This window comes from Castor canadensis, chromosome 14 (genome assembly GCF_047511655.1).
Source record: "Castor canadensis chromosome 14, mCasCan1.hap1v2, whole genome shotgun sequence".
In the NCBI taxonomy this organism is placed as follows: domain Eukaryota; kingdom Metazoa; phylum Chordata; class Mammalia; order Rodentia; family Castoridae; genus Castor; species Castor canadensis.
This window is the reverse complement of record NC_133399.1, coordinates 88,812,071-88,824,177: the sequence shown is the minus strand read 5'-3', so window position 1 is coordinate 88,824,177 and position 12,107 is coordinate 88,812,071. Positions and strand designations below refer to the sequence as shown.

The window sequence follows — 12,107 nt, the reverse complement described above, 5'->3', positions numbered from 1 at the left end:
TTCTGGAGAAATTCCATTTCCTTTGGTGAGGAAGAGAATCAGATTCTAGTATAACTTGCTTAAGAGCAGAGATGATGGAACTAATTTTTTAATTCCCTCTGTTTTCCATAAGAAGAAAATAGTTTTCCTAGCAAAGAATGAAGGCCTTTAGATTTATAAAAGATTATTCTGAGAATTTCCTATAAAAATGAACTATTAGTAAAGGTGGCTAAACTAAGAAATGGGGGAAAATATCGAAGGAATAGGAAGTATGTGTGCAAAGGCCCAGGGATGGAAGACCACAGTGTGTATAAGGAGCTGAAGGGAACAGAGTAGAAGAAGTCAAGTGGCAGAGATGAGACCAGAACTTACCATATACTCCATAGGGCCTTAAAGACCATGCAAAAGATGTTGATCTTTTTTCCTTAAAACAATGGAGATCTGTTGAAGGTAACATGGCAGTAAAGTAATCATAACAGATTTGTGTTTTAAAAGATCACTTGGAGAAGAGATTAGAGGAGAGCAGAAGTAGATGTAGGGAAATGGTTAGGGAGTATAGTAATAGATCAAGAGGGAAATAATGGTAGTTTAGACTTAGGTTAGTGGTAATAGAGATGGAAGAGAATGAATGGAATTTATAGGGCTTTCTTATAAATTGGATTACAGCCAATAAAAAAGATGGAGATGGCAAGCATGAGTTCTTAGTTTTGAGCTTTTTTGTATAAATGATGGGAAGCATTTGTCATTCACCAGGAAAGGAAAAATTCTAGTAACAATAGGTTTAGTGGGGTGGTAGTGAAAAGAGAGATGATGTGTTTAGTTTAGACAGGTTGGATCTGAGCCAAGCATCCCAGCTACTTAGGAGACAGAGGCAGGAGGATTTCAAGTTTGATGTCAGCTTGGGGAAGTTAGTGAAATACTATCTAAAGAAAAACACTGAGGATGAAAGGCCCACACACTGGAAAGAAAGAGAGAAAGAAGGAGGGGGAGAAGAAGGAAGGAAGGAAGAAAGAAAAGAAGGAAGGGAGGGAGGGAGGAAGGAAAGAAGGAAAAGTAGGCTGGATCTGAGGTACTTTGGAGATAGTGAGGTATGTATGCTTGTTGGTAAATTACATACTTATTTCACAGGTGAGAGATATGGAATAAAGATGTTAAACTGACTGGGTTAGTGACCTAGAGGTAATTTTTTTTAACCATAAAAAAAGAATAAGCTCTACAAAAGAACAGAAACTAGTTCAGAGTGTGTTGGTAAAGGAGGGGTGAATAAACAGAGTAAGCATAGAGAACAAATCTTCCAAGAAGTTGACAGAAAAGGTAAGGTATTAGAAGGAAAAATGGAACTGGGCTAGATCTGTGAAAATATTTAATGGATGAGACTTGAACATGCCTCAGTGCTGAATGGAGGGATTCATTAAAAAAGGAAAAGATGAAGCTACCAAAAAAAAGAGCATAAATTATTGAAAACATAACTTACTGGAAGCAGCAGAGGATGGGATCCTGATAACAGGTAAAAGTACTGGCTTTTGAGAGGAGAGAAAAAGAACAAGAAGTTGAGAGCATTCCCTCTGGTGACTTGTACTTTTCTTGTAGAGAAAGGCCAAAATTACCAAAGAGCATGAAAAAAGTGGCAGGGGAGGTATATTGGAAACCTGGAGAGAGTATTAGTTTTAAGTAGTCATTGTAAAGAATGGATACAAGTTAATCAGAGAAGCCTTAGGGAATTCCAGAAAAAGTTGAAAGGCCAACTAATGTTATCTGATTATGAATTTGTGGTGGTTAACATCTGTCCTATTGTAAGTTTTCTTCAACAGTTCTCCAATTACCTGAGAAAATGGACATCAGAGTTAAAGTTTTCTCTGATGAAAATAGACAAAAGATAGAAAGTAGACACAGCTAGAAGTCTGAGGTACTTTGGAGTCTTAAAGATATGTTGAAATCATGGATCACAGAATCTAAGTTAGATATGGAAGTGAGGTAGGCTAGGTTAGGGATAGTCTGGGACTGCTCCCCCTCTTGGCTCAAGGGCTTCTCCCCTACCCCATAGGTGAGAGGAGGCAGGTAATGATGTAATGTCTCCCCAGCTCCAAGTTCAAGGTGGTATAAAAACGACCTACCTAGAAACACCGGACCTTCTTTTTCTCTTCCCTCACCTGGCAGAACAGGTGACTCCCCTTCCCTCACTAAAGCCATTCTAACTCACCCCATCCACGTGTTCTGCTTGGATTCTTCCACTTGGAATGCAAGGACCAAGATCTTCTGAAATCAGTTTGCCAAGAGCATTTGGGACATCCACCTAATGCTTAGGACTCACTCAGAGCCCCAGTGCAGACAGTCTGCACCCTGATTAGTAGGATGCAACATTCCCCACAGGCCTCACGAGCTCTCCCCGCCCCCATCACCCCAAGGCACAGGGTTTGTATCTGCGTTCCCTGGTCCTACCCTGGGGGATAGACCACATTAAAGCTAGCTGCCCGTTCCCTAACCCTTAATCCCCTCTCCTGTCCTTTCCTTCATTGCACTGTGGGAGATTGTACTCCAAGCTCTCTAAATCCACATATGGTAGGGACAATTAGAAACGCCCCCACCATTCAGGCTGGATCTTTCTGCCCCAGCCCCCTTCTTTCTCTTCTTCTATTCTTTTCCCTCTCCCCTAACTGGTGGTCTTAAGAGAGGAGGCACACCTCTCTCAGCCCAGTCAGCCACAGGGAGTTTTTTTAAAAAGGGAACAAAACTGCCTCCTGAGGGGCTGACTGATGCCTGTCCTGGAAAAACACAAGCCACAGCATGGCTGCTCAGTAGAACCGAGGAGGGGGAACACACGAATAGGGAGCAAATACACTGCTACCTGGGTTGGGGAACTTGGGTGCCCCTTGCACTTCGCCTCCACCCCCAGGGCATGCACTCAAGCAGTAAAGGAACGGAACCTTACTGCCCCATCCCAATTGCCACATCCCGACCACAACCAGCACAAGAAGATGGGCTCCTGTGGATACATGTGGCTTTCTGGCCCACACCTCCAGACAGATGCACATGGTTTCCCAGCCACCTCCAGAGGACCCTAGCAGGCTATAGCTGAGGGACCTCCGGAACTTCCACAGCTGCTGGCATGGGACCTCCAGGATACCTGGCACTACGGTCCAACAGGACCTCCAGTCCCACCACACGGACCACCACTGGCCCAGGACCTCCAGGGTCCCACCCTGTGGACCAACACTCAGTGCAGTCCTCTTGCCCCTCCCCTCAGACTTATAGGCAGCACAGGCCCCGGCCGTGTCTCATGGGCCAGAAGCTCCATATAGCCAGCCACACAGCACTGACAGTGGTAATGCAGAGCAACCATGACCACAGAGACGGCAGCAGTGGTGGCGTGTATGCTGCAATAGTTACAGCCTAACTACAGCATGCAAAAGGGGCTACAGCAGCTGCATGCGCAGGTGTGCACTCTAGTCCTCTGCACAGGCTGGCAGCCTCTGCCCAGCAGCTTTTAGATGGAAGGCTTCCAGTGCCTGAGCTGGCTGAAAGTGGGAGTGCAAAGGCATGGAAGCTCCACCGCCAGTGGGAAGGCCAGGGAGGCTCGGGGCACGAGGGACAAGGCCAGTGATGGCCCAGCAGCTACCAGGATCACATGTGCTCTCCCCAGCCCCATGGCAATGGTTACGATAGGAGGGGGGCTACATGCCCCCAAGACCTGGGTCCACAGCCCCTGCTCCAGGGACCAAAAAAAATTTTTTTCTTTTTTAAAAAAAGGGCACCACTTCTGTGACCAAGGTCCTACGCCTACCCAAACTGTCTTCTTCCTATCTGCAACCTTCTCTGTCTTCCTCCTCTGACCCACTCCCTTTCCCATCTACCTGCCATGCCCCTTTGTCCCAAACTCACCATCCCAACTATGCCCATGCTCTCTTTGCACCCATGGCTTACAGAGGTTGCAGTAAAGCTCACCCTAAGGTCACATTTCCTTGTCCCAGGGCTAACAAGGACAATCTGCCTATCTTAGCCAAAGATTCTAAATTCCATTCAAAAGTAAAATCTAAATTAACATATAGGTTACATCTGAGTAGATGTCTGCCTATCTTAGCCAAAGATTCTAAATTCCATTCAAAAGTAAAATCTAAATTAACATATAGGTTACATCTGAGTAGCTGTGAAGCTAAATGTTACTGTCTTTAAATGTTAAATGCATTTAAATTCTCTTAAGTATGCTTTCTAAAATTAAAAACAGTACCATTTAATTAAGAATTTGAATTGGTCACCCATAAAGCATGTCTATAATAAAAAACATTGTCACTTAGTTAAAATTCATTTACTCTGAGGGCAAAATTTAAAGAGGAAATTTATTCCATTAATAAAATGTCACCTTTTTACACTAAAATATGAGTTCTAAATATACTTGAGATAAGGAGGATATAATGCACTAATTAATGCTGTCTATTATAATTATAATACTAAAATGAGATATACAATAAACGTTTAAGAATATTCTAACTTTAACTGTTCTCTGCTGATAAAATTAGGCTTACTTACAACCAAAGGTTAAAAAGAATGGGATTTGTGTGTTGGCAATTGAATTAGAGGTTTTATTCTTAACAATTAATTATTTTTATTTTAAAATTAATGAAACTTTGTTCTCCATAGCTCAGCATAGTATGTCAGATTCTAAACTTGTTTAAGGTCCTTTCCAAACTGTAGATCTGTAAATGGCTAGGTTCTGCAGGATGTGGATTCTTAGTTTTCTAGGTAATAACAAAGCCTCTTTATGACGAAATCCAGGATCTAATTATAAACACCTGGAGTAAACTGGACAAAAAGCCCCTCAAAGTTTAGTGGTTTACTGCCATTTGCCCTAGCCCTAGTAATCCTAAATTTAAATAAGCCTTTAAAATTAAAAGGACATTATATTCAAAGAGAAAACATTCTACAGCCTATGACTAATTCTCCAAAACTATTAAATGATGTCACATCCTAGGAGGCTAACAAAGCATTTTCAATCCCACTTTGGCTTGCTTTAACTATTTGGTCTTTTCATAAGGATGACTAACTCATATGGACACCTGTCTCTCAGGGGGAGATGTCTTGTATTCCTATAACAGAATGCTATTTTGAGCCTATGTGTTGAATGTAACATGTCTTTGGGTTCCGTTTGAGAGATGCTTTAGAGAGACCATGTGGTCACAAGAAATGCTGCCGCCATGACAGAGCCCCAGTGTGTTCAACATCATCTTGCCACTCCCTAGGGATGGTGATGCCATCTTACCGTCCTCTAGGAAAATTACAACTAACTTGTGGTTAAAATTCTCTAGATTAATATAGTTTCTATACATGTTGTTTTTAATGCATTATTGTGTTAAGGATTGGACAAAGGCTAGAGTGTTTGTATTGAAAAATCCAATGTAAACTACTTAGGAATCTAGCTGACTAATCTACTAACAATAATGACCAAAAAAAAAAAGGTTATTTTTAATGAGTGCCCTCTAAATTAATGTGGTTATTTTGTATGTCATTGTGTGCTTTCTGTGTACACCTTAGTCTGACACCTATATACTTGTGGCAACTAAATTTTGAGTTCATTATGCACACTTATTCTTTGGCATGCCTAGATTTAAACATCTGTGTGTGTGTGTGTGTGTGTGTGTGTGTGTGTGTATAAATATCTTTAGAGTGGTTCTTAAGCTACTTTTATAAAGTTAATGTGTACAATGGTCTCAAAAGTTATCTAAATTTCTAATCTCGCTCAGGCCTAACAAAAATTTATGAACAATAATCTGTTTCATTCTATCATGAGTGTAATTTACATTTAACTCTTTTATAATTATGTTTATTGACCCATGTGTTCTTGTAGGTTGCAACTATTAAAAAGATGGTTTGACTCAATTTTCTTCCTAAATCTTTTAAGGTATAAGATTACTAAGAGTTTTATTCCAAAAGAGTGTTATCGAAATTTAGGTTTTTTGAAGATGCAAATTAAGGTCTTAAAGCTTATAAGTTTATATATGTATAAAAAAATTATACTTCTTTTATCTAAACTACATTCTATCTAATAAGGCCTTTAACATTTCTGCTCTTTATTACAAATGTGAAAAGTTCTGCCATTTAGGCCTGACATCTGTTTGTCAGCTAATCGTTGGTTTACCTGACATCTGTCATTATATAAACACTGGTTTATCTGACATTCTCTAGACAAACATTATTTTATAGATATGATATACAATTGAGCATCAAAACAGCAGCTATTTAAAATTACTGACACTGCCTTCCCCTAACCATTGAAAAACTGTAATTAACCATAGTTACTTTTAAGTTTTGTCATTACAGTTCTGATCCTTCAGGAGCATTTACAGACAAGCACATACACATGACATTAACAAGTGCTTGTTACAAATCAAGACAGATATTCTTAAGTATTATGGTCTTTCTGTATTTTTCCTTGTAAAAGCTTTATAACTGTTACCTGCTGACACTTTACACAATTTAAAAGTGTTGGTACCTCCCCTATGGGACAAACAACTAGATTAACTAAGTTCTGCCTAAGAACCCTTTTTTTTTAATTATTCATATGTGCATACAACCCTTGGGTCATTTCTCTCCCATGCCCCCACCCCCTTCCTTACCAACAACTCCGCCCCCTGCCTCTCTCCCCCACCCCTATTTTGCCCTTATCTCTAATTTTGTTGAAGAGAGAGTATAAGCAATAATAGGAAGAACCAAGGGTTTTTACTAGTTGAGATAAGGATAGCTATACAGGGAGTTGACTCGCATTGATTTCCTGTGCGTGTGTGTTACCTTCTAGGTTAATTCTTCTTTTTTTTTTTTTATTTTTCTTTTATTATTCATATGTGCATACAAGGCTTAGTTCATTTCTCTCCCCTGCCCTCACCCCCTCCCTTACCACCCACTCCGCCCCCTTCCTCTCCCCCCAACCCCCTCAATACCCAGCAGAAACTATTTTGCCCTTATTTCTAATTTTGTTGTAGAGAGAGTATAAGCAATAATAGGAAGGAACAAGGGTTTTTGCTGGTTGAGATAAGGATAGCTATACAGGGCATTGACTCACATTGATTTCCTGTGTGTGGGTGTTACCTTCTAGGTTAATTCTTTTTGATCTAACCTTTTCTCTAGTACCTGTTCCCCTTCTCCTATTGGCCTCAATTGCTTTTAAGGTATCTGCTTTAGTTTCTCTGTGTTGAGGGCAACAAATGCTAACTAATTTTTTAGGTTTCTTACCTATCCTCATATCTCCCTTGTGTGCTCTCGCTTTTATCTTGTGATCAAAGTTCAATCCCCTTGTTGTGTTTGCCCTTGATCTAATGTCCACATATGAGGGAGAATATATGATTTTTGGTCTTTTGGGCCAGGCTAACCTCACTCAGAATGATGTTCTCCAATTCCATCCATTTACCAGCAAATGATAACATTTCATTCTTCTTCATGGCTGCATAAAATTCCATTGTGCATAGATACCACATTTTCTTAATCCATTCGTCAGTGGTGGGGCATCTTGGCTGTTTCCATAACTTGGCTATTGTGAATAGTGCTGCAATAAACATGGGTGTGCAGGTGCCTCTGGAGTGGTATTGCTGGATCAAATGGTAAACCAATGTTTAGCTTTTTAAGTAGCCTCCAAATTTTTTTCCAGAGTGGTTGTACTAGTTTACATTTTCACCAACAGTGTAAGAGGGTTCCTTTTTCCCCGCATTCTCGCCAACACCTGTTGTTGGTGGTGTTGCTAATGATGGCTATTCTAACAGGGGTGAGGTGGAATCTTAGTGTGGTTTTAATTTGCATTTCCTTTATTGCTAGAGATGGTGAGCATTTTTTCATGTGTTTTCTGGCCATTTGAATTTCTTCTTTTGAGAAAGTTCTGTTTAGTTCAGTTGCCCATTTCTTTATTGGTTCATTAGTTTTGGGAGAATTTAGTTTTTTAAGTTCCCTATATATTCTGGTTATCAGTCCTTTGTCTGATGTATAGCTGGCAAATATTTTCTTCCACTCTGTGGGTGTTCTCTTCAGTTTAGAGACCATTTCTTTTGTTGAGCAGAAGCTTTTTGGTTTTATGAAGTTCCATTTATCTATGCTATCTCTTAGTTGCTGTGCTACTGGGGTTCCATTGAGAAAGTTCTCACCTATACCTACTAATTCCAGAGTATTTCCTACTCTTTCCTGAATCGCCTTTAGAGTTTATGGTCTGATATTAAGATCCTTGATCCATTTTGAGTTAATATTGGTATAGGGTGATGATAAAATGGATCTAGTTTCAGTTTTTTGCAGACTGCTAACCAGTTTTCCCAGCAGTTTTTGTTGAAGAGGCTGTCTTTTCTATATTGTATATTTTTAGCGTCTTTGTCAAAGATAAGTTGGTTATAGTTGTGTGGCTTCATATCTGGGTCCTCTATTCTGTTCCACTGGTCTTCATGTCTGTTTTTGTGCCAGTACCATGCTGTTTTTATTGTTATTGCTTTGTAATATAGTTTGAAGTCAGGTATCATGATACCTCCAGCATTGTTCTTTTGACTGAGTATTGCCTTGGCTATTCGTGGCCTTTTGTGTTTCCATATAAACTTAACGGTAGATTTTTCAATGTCTTTAATGAATGTCATGGGAATTTTGATGGGAATTGCATTAAACATGTAGATTACTTTTGGGAGTATAGACATTTTTACTATGCTGATTCTACCAATCCATGAGCATGGGAGATCTCTCCACTTTCTATAGTCTTCCTCAATCTCTTTCTTCAGAAGTTTATAGTTTTCCTTGTAGAGGTCATTCACATCCTTTGTTAGGTTTACACCTAGGTATTTGATTTTTTTTGAGGCTATTGTAAATAGAATTGTTTTCATATATTCTTTTTCAGTTTGTTCATTATTAGTGTATAGAAATGCTAACAATTTTTCTATGTTGATTTTATATCCTGCTACCTTGCTGTAGCTATTGATGGTGTCTAGGAGCTTCTAAATAGTTTTTTGGGTCTTTAAGGTATAGGATCATGTTGTCTGCAAATAGGGATATTTTGACAGTTTCTTTACCTATTTGTATTCTTTTTATTCCTTCTTCTTGTCAAATTGCTCTAGATAGGAAATCCAGTACTATGTTGAATAGGAGTGGAGATAGTGGGCATCCTTGTCTATTTCCTGATTTTAGAGGGAATGGTTTCAGTTTTTCTCCATTAAGTGTAATTCTGGCTGTAGGTTTGTCATATACAGCTTTTATGATGTTGAGGTACTTTCCTTCTATTCCTAGTTTTCTTAGAGCTTTTATCATGAAATTGTGTTGGATCTTATCAAAGGCTTTTTCTGCATTTATTGAGATGATCAAGTGGTTTTTATGAGCCCTTTTTAAATAAATATCTTTGTTGCTTAATTTAGCCCAAAATGTCACATTGGCACTGACTTCTGATCTCTTTGACATGTTACTTCCCCTCCTCCACGGGACACAATCTGATTTTCTGGACTTTCTAGGAGAAGCCACTCCCACTCCAAAGGACATAACTGCCAAATTCGCAGAACCTTCAGAGACTACTGTTCAGAGAAACAGTTAAGAGGACACGACCCCCAAGCCATCAGAATCCCTGATCTTCTTAAAGAAACAAGTGGTGTTCAGCCATGCAAGACAGTTCAAAAGGACTGCACAAATTAGGGAGCTACTCCAGATTCAGATGAAGTCAACTATGCCAGACCTTTAAATGTAACCAAAGGTGGAAGATTTTAAAAAGAAGCTCTTATGATGTGCTCTAATATTTAAGCCTTCTAGGCTTCTGGCAGAAGGCAAATTCATGTCTTTGGCCAAGGCCTTCTGTTTAAGCAAAGGCAATGTAGCTTTCAATGGTGTCTAACTTCTGCCTAGGGACGCTGTGAGTCTCCTTTCTGTACAGAACTGACACATTGATGCTTATTCTCTAATAGTACTTCACCTGGTCCCTAATGTAATTAGTCCTTAGCTGCCCACTAAAATGACAGTCCAAAAAAGAGGGCCATCTGATACATAGCTACAGATATAAATACTTGTAAGCAAAGTAACCATAAGACTCTCTGTCACTTTTAAAATTACTTTATCCTTCCTGCCATAACTGGCAGGGCCCCTTCTGATGCTCCTATCGTTATTGATGTTCAGGTCATGCCTTCTAAACCAGATTTCTCTTTTCCAGGACAAAAGCCTTTAAAACCCAAACCATGACATAACAGGGCTGTTAACTTCTAGAGGTAGACGAGCTGCCCATGAGCAATCTTGATTAGACTGGACAAAGATACAGACAACAAACATCACTGTTCAAGTCCCCAGGGACAGTGAAAGGAAAGGGGCAATATTCCTAATAGGCAGGGTCTACAGTGCCTTGTCAGCTTGAAGCAGCTATTGAAGATAAACCACTCCCCTTCAGGAACTCCCAAAAAGAATTTTTGGAATCTTGTCCCTCAGGCAGAGTTTGAGGCAGGCTAGGTTAGGGACAGTCTGGGACTGCTCCCGCTCTTGGCTCAAGGGCTCTTCCCCTACCCCATAGGTGAGAGGAGGCAGGTAATGATGTAATGTCTCCCCACCTCCAAGTTCAAGGTGGTATAAAACGACCTACCAGGAGACCCTGGCCCTTCTTTTCCTCTTCCCTCACCTGGCAGAATGGGTGACTCCCCTTCCCTCACTAAAGCCATTCCAATTCACCCCATCCACGTGTTCAGCCTGGATTCTTCCATTTGGAACACAAGGACCAAGATCTTCTGAAAATACCATTTGCCAACAGAAGTTAAAAGAAAATAGGTTAATGAGCAGAGCTATTGACAGAGTCAATGGCCATATGAGCTTGAAACATGATCATAGTACAGGTAATTGATTAAGCAATCTAGAGAGAGTAGAAAGCTGTAATCAGCGAGCAGGGTGTGATCAGAGAGTTGTGATTGAGAAGTAGAAAAGTTTCAGTTGTTTTCAGCTCCAGGATGTAACTCATGCAGTGAACAGTTGAGAAAGTGAAGGAGAAAGGAAGTCAAGAAAATGGGGGCCAGGGCATGGTGCAGTTCGTGCATTTATATATGATGGCAGTAAGTGGAGTGAAAGAATCATTACTAGACCAGCATGAAGCTCATTAATAAGTGAGTGGGGAGGAGCAAAGTAGAAACAACAATGGAAAAGAATAGAAGACAAAAGGCACTTGCCTCAGGGAAGCACATTTTCAATAAGACTGTGGAAGTTATCTAGAAATAGCAGTGAAGAGCAAGGAGGGCACCAACACTGTCTCTATTGCAAATGCACCTAGGATATGAGAAAACGAGCAACCTCCCCCTACCTCCAAGAGAGCAATAGGGCCAAGCAACCTCAAGGTTTTGGCTCTCATCTCTCCAAACTATCACTTTTGATCTTCTAACTCTTTCTACATCAAAATCTTCTGAAATTATACAATCATTTCTTTAAAAATATACTCTTTCAAATTTTTTTGTGTATGTGGTGCTAGGGATCTAACCTAAGAACTCATACATGCTAGGGAAGCACTCTCCCACTGAGCTAAACCCCCAGATCATAAACACTCTTGAGTGCTTGAGAGATTGCATTTTTGGTTTAACTAGTTCAACTCTAAGATAGTTAAAGCGGCTATTATGTGACCACAAGATAGTCTCAGAAGCACATCTGGCTAATATTCCACCTTTTGAAATGTATAGATCTGCATTTAACTTTTAAAGTAAGACCTTCATGGGATGTTCCTCAGAGACCAATATTCATAATCTACTCAGTTGGTACATTTGGATTTTACACTCAATATGTCCATAATAGCGTATTTTCACACTTCTACATTTTCACAGTTACAAGGTCTTAATCATAATGAGTCATAATGAACTCTTCTTTAGTAAGTGGGATTAACATTCCCATATGAACTCGAGACAGTAAATTATTAATAGCTTCTCAAGGCTTTTGGTTTTTACTGTGATGTCTGCAGTGCTTTCATAAAAGTTTAAGGGCATTAAAAAATCTAGGCTCAAAATATTAAAAAATTTAAAACTATTCTTCCTACCATTATTTCAATATTCTTGAAGAAAACAACAACAAAAGACCATGATGAGGTTCTCATGATGTGAATATTAAGAGATGATAAGCTTAGTAATAATTTTTAATGTTATTGCACCATACTTAAGAAAGAATGAACTCTCGGTATTTTG

At 39.7% G+C, this 12,107-nt stretch overlaps 1 long non-coding RNA gene across 1 annotated transcript in view; it reads right to left on the bottom strand.

Annotated features, from left to right (window-relative positions):
• The window catches only part of LOC141416913 (uncharacterized), a 75,039-nt gene that overhangs the window by 50,751 nt on the left and 12,181 nt on the right, over positions 1-12,107 (bottom strand). The gene's annotated exons all lie outside the window — the stretch shown is intronic.